The 9,795-nt window shown below is 50.8% G+C and overlaps 1 long non-coding RNA gene across 1 annotated transcript; it reads right to left on the reverse strand.

The window, feature by feature from the left end:
• Positions 1-217: 217 nt before the first annotated feature.
• On the reverse strand, positions 218-6,076 carry LOC140597817 (uncharacterized). The gene is made up of 3 exons (XR_011999758.1): positions 5,018-6,076; positions 2,805-2,975; positions 218-1,580 (listed from the first exon to the last, which is right to left on the reverse strand). It is a non-coding gene; the product is annotated as an uncharacterized lncRNA (long non-coding RNA).
• Positions 6,077-9,795: the final 3,719 nt, after the last annotated feature.

Below are 9,795 nucleotides of genomic sequence, written 5' to 3' on the forward strand. Positions count from 1 at the left end.
CCACTCCACACCTCTTTAGCTGGCTGAAAGCCAGCAATTCAGAGAGCTGTTTCCCGTACATGGAGAGGGCAGATTCCAGCTACTCCTAGAGAATGAAGTTTTCCACATTCTCACCACCCCTTTTCTTCACCAAAACCCCATTATGTCCAAGGGGCGAGGAGCATCCCCTTCATTCCTCCACACTCACTTCTCCCAGCTTTTGAAAAAAAAATTACACTGATTATTTTAAATTTTATTATATGAAAACCATACAATGTAGAAAGTTTTAAAGTTACAGAAAAGTCAGAGGAAAATCACAATGACTGTTCCACTGTCCAAAGATAACCACTATTATTAACATTTTGTCTTTTTCATTTATGTATACAATATACCTATATTTTATCTTTTTGAAGATTTATTTATTCATGAGAGACACAGGGAGAGAGACGCAGAGACTTAGGCAGAGGGAGAAGCAGGCTCCCTATGGGGAGCCCGAAGTGGGACTCGATCCCAGGATCACGAACTGAGCCAAAGGCAGACACTCAACCACTAAGCCACCCAGGCGTCCCAATACACCCATATTTTAAAAACCAAAATTGAGATCACATAACACACTATTTTAATAAACTTTTTAATATTCAAAGAGCATTTTTCTTTCCAGTCAAATGTTTTTCTGCATGACTTTTAATGGCTATGCAGTACTCCACCATCTGGATGGATATACAATGATTTACTTAAGCAATCCCCCATTGCAAATTTTCATTACAGCAGAAAAGAAATGAATTCTCAATCAGACAGTTGCTTCTCATTTTCTCTATTGCAATACTGGGATGACCATCTTGTAACTAAATTGTTAATTATTTTCTTAGGATAAGTCCTCAAATGTAGAATTACTAGGTCAGAGGCGATGGAAACTTTTAGAGTGTTTGAGACATATTACCAAACTGACATCCAGGAAGGCCATAACAATTTGCATGCTGATATGCAATGTATAGGAGTCTTATTTTAGTACTTCTTTGCCAATACTGGGCTTTTCTTTTTTAAAAAATATAATTTGCTAAGGAAAAAATGGTTTCAGCTATATTTTTCTTTCTTTAATTACCTAATGAAACACATTATTTTTCATGGTTTTATCCATTTGAATTTCTTCTATGCATTTCCTGTGTATGTCCTTTCACAGCTGGTTCTTGCTCCTTGAGGCTGCTTTATATAAAAACTACAGGGTAAAAAAAAACAAAACAAAACAAAAACAAAAACAAAAACTACAGGGTAGGAAGGTAGTAGTAGGTGGATGAAGCCACAGGATACTTTAATACAGTCTCATATCTCTGAGGGAGGCAGTAAGTAACACTGGAGAGAAATAGTGAATGAAGTAGAAGGCTGGGAGCTTGTCCTTGATGGAGGCTGGTTGTCCTCCCTCCTGGAGTGCTCCTGGCCTTTATGGGTCCCCTCCGTGGGGTGCCCAGACAGGGCCCTGTGTTCTCCAGGCCTGGTCCTTCACTGGTCTTCTGCCTGCCTGTGTTCCCAGGCTGCTCTTCCTCATCTTTGCTTCATGATGGGTGAGGATGGCAGAGCCACATACCCAGGGCTGGAGGGAGACACTGTGGCCAGTGAAGCAGGGAGGGGAAAAAAGGATGGAAGCAATGTCCAGGGACAGAGCAATCTTTGTTGCAGACTATGAGTAGACTCAGTCTACCCACCCCCTCCACCACAGTCCCACACACATCCAGCTCAGGCTGCAGAAGGGTGGGTTCAATGATCTACTCTCCTAAATCTGTTTCTCATAGATAGAGAATAAAACCCAGCTACCTCAACGCCTCTTGTCCCACTACAGGATAGCTTCCTGCAGCTTCTGAATTGGGCCACCTTCAGGCAGGGAGACTGGGCCATGGTTGAACTACACCAGAGCCTGAGCCACAAGAGTTAGACTGCATCAGGAGCTGGGGGTGGTAGGTTTACACTGCTTGATGCAACAAAGGGGGTCACACCCCACAACCCACCTCTCCTGGTTGCTGGAGAGAATTTCCTGCCTGCACAAACTATCCTAGAAAGTAAAGTGAGGGAAGAAACGGAGGAACAGTAGTTGGAACCCCATCAGTGGCTGCAGTCCTGTTTTGGGTGGTAGAGGAAGCCAGGGGCCACCTTTGCAGGATGGGACATCACTGTAGAGACTGAGCCCCTCCCTCTAACTCTCCCCCACTACCGTCCTTGGGTTAGAGTGTTCAGGGACGGGGGGAGGAGCAACAGCTTAAGTTTTGTTCCTACCCACAGGGAGAGGAGAGCCCAGGCTCTGAGTAGTCTGCAGAAGTAGGCTTCTGATTCCCTTCTGCATACGTATGTGATTTCCCATCTCACAGGTGGAGAAGCTGAGACAAGAGGTCTAAGAGTCCAACATATAGGTGATTATCCCTGAATCCAGAGTCTAAGCCAGTATAAGAAAATAAAGGGAAAAGTAAGAGCACGGAGATGACTACTCAGATGGGAGTTTCAGTATGATCTTTTCCCTGAAGGAAAAATTTACTTAGGACCTCCCTGGAAAGGCAGTAGGGAAGAAAAGGAGACAAAGGAGGAGGACCAAGAAAGACATCTGGGTAAAGGGGTAGACAGTTTTCTTTGCTCCTGTTATCTTCGCCATGTCACATCAATGTAGACCAACTAACCTTGAGTGATCACAGTCATCTATTCCCCCATCCAACCAGAGTCTCTAATCTAAAATTGTTCTCTCTTGCTGGGTCAGTCTGGCTGAAGGCTCTGAACAAGGTTCCCTTTTCCAAATGGCATTATTACTCCCGCTGTTCAGACCTTCCCAGCCCCAGTTCTGTCACCTTCCAGATGAAGGGGAAAGCAGCTCCTTCTCCTCTTCCTCCTCCTCCTTGAAGCCAGGGGCAGAGGGCAACAGTTCTTCAACTGGCAGCTTTAGCTGGGTCAGGACATAAAGCTTGCCACTGAAGAACTACTGCGGCTCAGCCAGATGAGGGTGTGGGAGGGACAGGCTCCTAAAAGGAAAGGGAAGAAAAATGGGAAGGATCTGAGCAGGGCCATGTTACAGGGACACTGTCCCACTGGCCATCAAAATCCAGCTCCAACAGATGCTCAACCTGTAACAAAGGCTTCTTGCCTCTGACCTGGGCCCGCAGGAGTGGTTAACTTCAGTAAGAAGCAAGAGGCAGCTCTAAACAGACTTCCTTGCACCTCCTTCCAGAACTGAAGGCTGTAGAGACTCATGCCTGCTCTCACCCCTCCTTGCCCCAGCTATCCATGGAGGGCCCAGCCTCTTCAGCATTCAGAGAGGGCAGGACTTAGAGACCTGGACACACTCCACCAGTTGCCCAGGTACCAGGTGAGAAGTTGTACCTTAGATCCAGAAATGTGAGTTCAGTGATCAGCCCAACTGACCTGTTCCCAGGGAGTTCAGCTGAAGAGTTTGGGGGGCCTACATCTGGCGGAGAGTGAGGAAGGGAAGAGGTCTAGAGTTTGGAAGGTCAGCAGAGGCTCCAGGGACTGTGGGGAGAGGACAGGGGACCAAAGGCTGGAGGGGAGGGAGGTATGGGCAGGGTGGACGGGCAGCTTCCCCAAGACTCTTAAATGCCAGGCATTCCGCTTGCGCATTCCGGGTACATCTGGTATGAATTCCAGGCTGTCTGCCGGCCCCTCCGTGTCTGAACTTTGTTCCAAGTTCCAAGCCCCGCCCCCACAGTTCCAACGCATGAATCAGCAGGAAAAGCCGGGCCCTGCAGCATGGCCTAGGGAGGGGGCTGGGGGCGTGGCAGTCTTGAGGGCCAGAGCTGGGGAGGACGGGTCTCTGCTGACACTCAGTCCAAGGGCATGGCCCATGCCACTGAGAGGCCGAGGCAGTCTTGTCTTGAGACTTCTATACTCAGAGGGTAAGAAAGATTACGGTGGGGGTGGAAGGTTTTCAAATTACAAAAACCCTCTTGGGAGACATGAACTTTGTGGTATCTTCCTTCCCCCAGGTGACCAGTCCAACTCCTTCCCACTCTCCTCTGTCTGAGCCAGCTCTGTTCAGCCCATAGGACTCAACGGCTGCTCAGAGTCTGTGCCAAGCAGGTGCCCTTGGCTGCAGGGCGGGGTGGGCCCAGGGCACTGACCCTCTGACCAGCTGCTCCATCAACCCTTTGGCACCCTGACAATTCCTAGCCCAGTCTGACAGCCAGGATGACAGGCCAAATGAGTTGGAGGCTGGAACTAGGGCCAGAGGGAGGTGGGGGCGATAGCCTAGCGAGAGGCCATAGGGAGGGGCCAAGAGTTGGCCGAGAGGTGGGGAGAGAGGGAGCCCAGTGATGACTAACCCAGGCGCCCCACCCAGCCAGCCGGCTTCCCAGGCGGTCAGGGCCAGGCCTGGGCTAGGGGCCCCACAACCGGACATGCTGGGGGGAGGTGCAGAGGTGACCTTCTCTGGGCCCAAGACGGCCAGTTAGGCTGGGGAGGGGGGGCCGGTTAGAGTTTCCAGGTCCTCCTCCAGCCCGCTTCCCCCACCAACCGCGGTGAAACCCTAACCTTTGGGTTGCATAAGGCCCCCGCACCGCCGCCCCCTACTCCTCTCCCCTCCCCCCTTACATAACATCCCCTGGAGAGAACGAGAGGAGGGGCCGGCCCGCCCAGAGACCCCTTCCCTGCCAGGGCTCTCAACTGGGCCTGATCAACTGCCTGCCAGTCGAGGAAAACTACCTCCCCGCTACCCGCCCGGTCCAAACCCTCCTCAAGCTGGGAAGCTAGTTCCCGTATCCTCTGACCAGGGGGCGCCGAGGTTAGCTGACCCCAGCCCTCTAGCCCCTCGTCTAGCGCCTAGTCACTCCGCCAAACCCTCCGCCACGACTGTCATCCCGGACTCTCTTGAAACCTCCTGCCACACTACTCCAGCCAGTCCAGACCCCTCACCCCAAGAGCTTCCCTGCCCCCGCCGCCCCCTCACCCCTCCCCCGGAAGGGCAGGGTGTGGCCACCAGGACCCTACTTCCCCCCATTACCCCGTTTGCATGGTTCCCTCCAGTGCGGCCGGGACCCCAGCTCACACCCACCTGGTCCTGGGTGCGGGGGGTTGCTGAGGGTAAGGGAGCAAATCAGTGCGTCCATCCCCCACGGCCGGCGGCGCTGTGTCTTCCCTGCGCCCAGCACACACCGGCTCCAGTCTCCGATCAGCTGGCGGCGTCGTGACGCACAAGCCGCGATTGCACCGCCCAGGGCCAATCACCGCCCACTGTTGGGCAGCGTGACCACACCCACTTGGGGGCGCCAGCGCTTCGCCCAGGTCCCGCCTCTCCGGCCGTCTTAGCTCTGATTGGCAAGGAGGCCACCCCCTTGCCCGGTGGAGCTGCGCTAGGCCACGCCCACCAGCCCAGGAGCTCGCCAATACATGAAAGGGTGTGGCTGAGCCCTCCGCCTAAGGCCTCTTGCTTTGAAGAGCGCTACGTCAAACCAGAGTCCTAAAGAGCAGAAGGAAGTGAAGGCGTGTGTGTTTGCAGTGCACACTGGTCAATGTAGTTCTCGGTCTGACACCTCGTTCCCAGAATCCAGCGCGCTCTGTGAGTTGGCATTTTTAAACTCATTTCTGAATCCATCCCGGCGAAGTCCTTAAAGGGCTACAGCCCCTCCTTTTGGGAGCCGTGAGTGCTTCTTTTACACTACCCCAAAACGGATTCGCTGGCTTCTGCGCATTGAGGCGATGGCTCTCTAGAGAAAGCTGGAGCAGGCGAAGCAGCAGGAGCGGGAAGAACTGACGGTGGCAATCAGCTTCCAGGGCAGCAGGCTCTTCCATTGGATGAGGACTCCTGTAGGCTTTGGGGAAGGGGAGAACTGCCCCCCTTGCCTAGTGCTAGCTTTCACTAGAGGGATCTAGTCCTCCTCTCCTGGCGGGTGGAGGCTTTTCTAACCAGGAGACTTTTCTCGTAGAGTATGTCTCGTCCCAGTCGTAGACAGATTCTCTCAAGCAGCAACCTCCTAACAAGATTCATAGTACAGTCTTCACCTGAGGGTAGAAGCAAGACTTGTGGACGGAAACTAGGGGATGGGTCGTGCCAAAGTGTCAACTGGTAAGAACCCCAACCTCCGCCTAATACCCCCATTCTGTCCCGCCTCTCAGAAGCCTTTCTCAGACTCAGGCCTACTTAGAAGGGATTGCAAAGGTAGAGACCAATGAGGAGGCTGCCCCTTCTCCAAGGGCCAATCAGTGCCTAGTGGGGGAGGGGAATGGGCAAAACGGAGAGGAACCCAATGACTTGGCAAAAGCTGCCGAACCGCTTATTTAAAGGGGCAAGTCTGGGACCCATAGCAATTTATCATCCCCCGCCCCCGCTCCCCAAAAGACGAACATGTAGACACGGATCCATGATTCTTCCATAGGCCCCCGATTGAGTGTGAGGGTAACTGAGCCGGAAGGATGAGCCTGGGGTGTGAGATAGTTCCTCTGTATTAAATAGGGGCTCCACGAAGTAACCGCCGTGGTTCCTAGGAGCTCCCGAATTCTCAGCCTGTGTTCTGAACATTGTGCCTTTAAGGAAACTTCCTGCCTCCTACCTCGGTAACAGCTGATTGTTGGAAAGTGTGACCTCAGGGGACGAATCAGCTGTTACCACATCCTCCTCCAGGCTTGCCCTCCTCCATCCCCCTATTCCCCCCACCCACCCCAACGCCTCCGCCCCAACCCTCATTGGTTGTGAGGGAAGAAAGGAGATGGAACCCCAAATATGGGGGACCTGCTTGTACTTTCCTCTTTCACTCCAAGACTGTCTCCCTCCCTTCTCCACCCCCCCCCCCCCCTTTCAATCTGCTGGTTTTTCAGAGATTCTGAGCTTGGAACAAGAGTTATTTCCTGTCAGCTCAGACCCACCTTCTCAGGTTTAGAAGGGGGCCTGTATTGGGGAAGTCCAGAACCTTGGCTGGCTGGGTGTATGAGTGCTCCAGGAATGGATGCTGGGGAAGGTCCAGTGAAGCAGCAAACCAAACCAGGAGAAGAGAAATGTCTGTGGAAAGCAAGCCTCCTGGGGTCAGAACCCTGCTCCCCAGGCCATTTGCCCCCCTACTCCCTCCTCATGTTGGCTTATTTCTTCCCAGCCAGGGACCACCTAAGGGGACTCCCTTGGCTTAGCCCATTCGCTCCACTTCTAACTTAGATGCCACCAGGCTCTTTATTTACACTCACCCTCCACAGTAAGGGTGCTAATGTGGAGCTTCCCAGGGGCTGCAGGTGGAATGCACTGATCCCAGGAACCAAGGGCTTTGACTGGAAAGTCCTGCAGGAAGGTAATATTTTACCCCAGCCCTGAGCTGGGAGTCAGGGTCATTAGAGGACAAGCTTGTGTGAAGTCCCAGGACTGACTTGGCAAGGCTGGGAGAAACTGAGCAGGGCCTTGGCCAAGCTTGGAAGAAAGAGAAACCTCACCAGCTGCCCCCATTATCCATTATCCTTATCTTGGAATTCCCATCCCCTTCTTACCCAAGGCTTTTGGGGTAGGCCCACCTCCATTTTGTTTGGCTAACTCTCCCTCCTTTCACCCTCCCACCCCACAGGGCAAAAATGGCTTTGAGTCCAGGGTTTCTCAATCTCAGCACTATTGACATTTGGCTGATAATTTCTTATTGTGGGGGGTGTTATTTGTAGAATATTTAGCAGCATCCCTGGCCCACTAGATGAAATTAGTAACACCCCTACCCTGCAGTTATAACAACCACCAGTGTCTCTGGACATTACCAGATGTCCCTTGGGGGCCAAAATCTCCCCCAGCTGAGAACTACTGAATTAGACAAACTTGGATTCAAGTTCCAGCTCTTACCAGCTGTGAACTTGAAGATACTCAACATCTCTTCACCTCCATTTCCTCATCTGCAAAAGAGAGAATAATAAATTCGCGGTTTATTATAGGGATTAAAAAAGGATTATATTTGAAAACACCTAGCACAGTGTCTGGCCCACTGGCCCACAGTCGGTGCACTAAATGTTAGCTTCCTTCACTTTGCTCTCTGCCAGATCAGCAAGAACTAACCTCACTCAGCATGGGCTGACTGCCTGGGCAGCTGCAGCTTCCCTCCCTGACTATCCAAGCCAGGAAACTCAATATTGAGGTTGGCGAAAGGGAGTGGTTAATTTGGTCCCGGATTCCCCAAAGCCCAATGGTGCTTGGGTTGGGATTCTGGGGGAAATTTGGGAATTGAGCTGTTACAGAGTATTATATCAAGATGTGGCCTACATTAGATTTAACTGGGGTGCTTGTTAAAAATTCAGATTCCTGGGACCCCTGCATGGCCAGTAGTTGAGCATCTGCCTTTGGCTCAGGGCATGATCCTGGGTCCAGGGATCCAGTCCTGCATTGAGCTCCCTGCGAGGAGCCTGTGTCTCCCTCTGCCTGTGCCTCTGCCTCTCTCTGTGTGTGTCTCTCACAAATAAATAAACAAAATCTAAAAAAAAAAAAAAAAAAAAAAATCAGATTCCTGGGTCTCCCCCCAGACTACTGAATCAAAAGTACATCATAAAGTTTGGCCTTGGGGATGCCTGGGTGGCTCAGCAGTTGAGCGTCTGTCTTCGGCTCAGGGAGTGATCCCTGGATCCTGGATACAGTGCCACATCAGGCTCCCTGCATGGAACCTGCTTCTCCCTCTGTCTGTGTCTCTGCATCTCTTCCTGTGTATTTCTCATGAATAAATAAATAAAATCTTTAAAAAAAAAAAAGTTTGGCCTCGGATTGGGGAAGGTGTCCGTGTCCAGCATTGTAAAGACATCCTATTCAAGGGAATAAAAGAACCATAAGTTAAGGTTAGTTACTCAAGGTCATTGTTGTAGTACAAGCTGAAACTACTAGAGGGCAGAGCACACATCAACTTGCAGGAAGAAAAAGTAGTGCCTGCTCAGTCTAGGTAAACAGACCAAAGACCAGGTGAACCCAAGTTTAGTGGTACTAAGAAGCAGACACTACCCATTATCAAAACCAGTTCTCTGTCTGCGGGTACTCAGACCAAAGTTGGGGATGGAGATTGTCAAGGGACTCCTAATTTCTCAGGTGAAAAAATAATACTGCATGGCCAAGGAGTACAGTGAACATTAGTTTTAGAATGAAATAGTCTAAGTTTAAATCTTGGCTCTACCACTTCTTACTTATGTGACCTTGAGCAGGTTACCTAAGGAAGTCAGCTTCCTCATTTTAAACAGTTATAAAAATATCTTCTTAAAAGGGTTGTGGTGAGAATTAAACAAAACAGCAAAGTGCTTAGTGGGATGTCTGGCTCCTAATCAGTGCTCCAAGAATGATGGTTGTTAAGTTATTACTGCCCAAGGCCATGTGACCAAGCACATCATGGGCTCCCACTGCTGCTGCTGCTGCTGCTGCTTCTTTTTTTTTTTTTTAAATAAATTTCCCGCTGCTTCTTCAAGAAAGAAGATACAGATGGAATCCAATCACATCCAGCCATTTGTTTCCCCTGTTTTAAATTCCTGTTATTTTTATTATTTTACATATTTATGATAGTCACAGAGAGAGAGAGAGAGAAAGAGGCAGAGACGCAGGCAGAGGGAGAAGCAGGCTCCATGCACCGGGAGCCCGACGTGGGATTCGATCCCGGGTCTCCAGGATCGCGCCCTGGGCCAAAGGCAGGCGCCAAACCGCTGCACCACCCAGGGATCCCTGTTTCCTCTGTTTCCTAAAGACTTTAGGACTTTAGTGTTTCTTAAGTGTCTTTATGGATCTCCCACATCACTACACCAAACTCCTATATAAGACAAAATTGCCTTCTAGGAGAGACTCCCCAAAACAGCCAGAGGCGTTACAATGATCTATTTGCCCTGCAAATGAGTCAGAACCGAGAACCC

Source organism: Vulpes vulpes, chromosome 2, assembly GCF_048418805.1.
Source record: "Vulpes vulpes isolate BD-2025 chromosome 2, VulVul3, whole genome shotgun sequence".
Lineage (NCBI taxonomy): Eukaryota > Metazoa > Chordata > Mammalia > Carnivora > Canidae > Vulpes > Vulpes vulpes.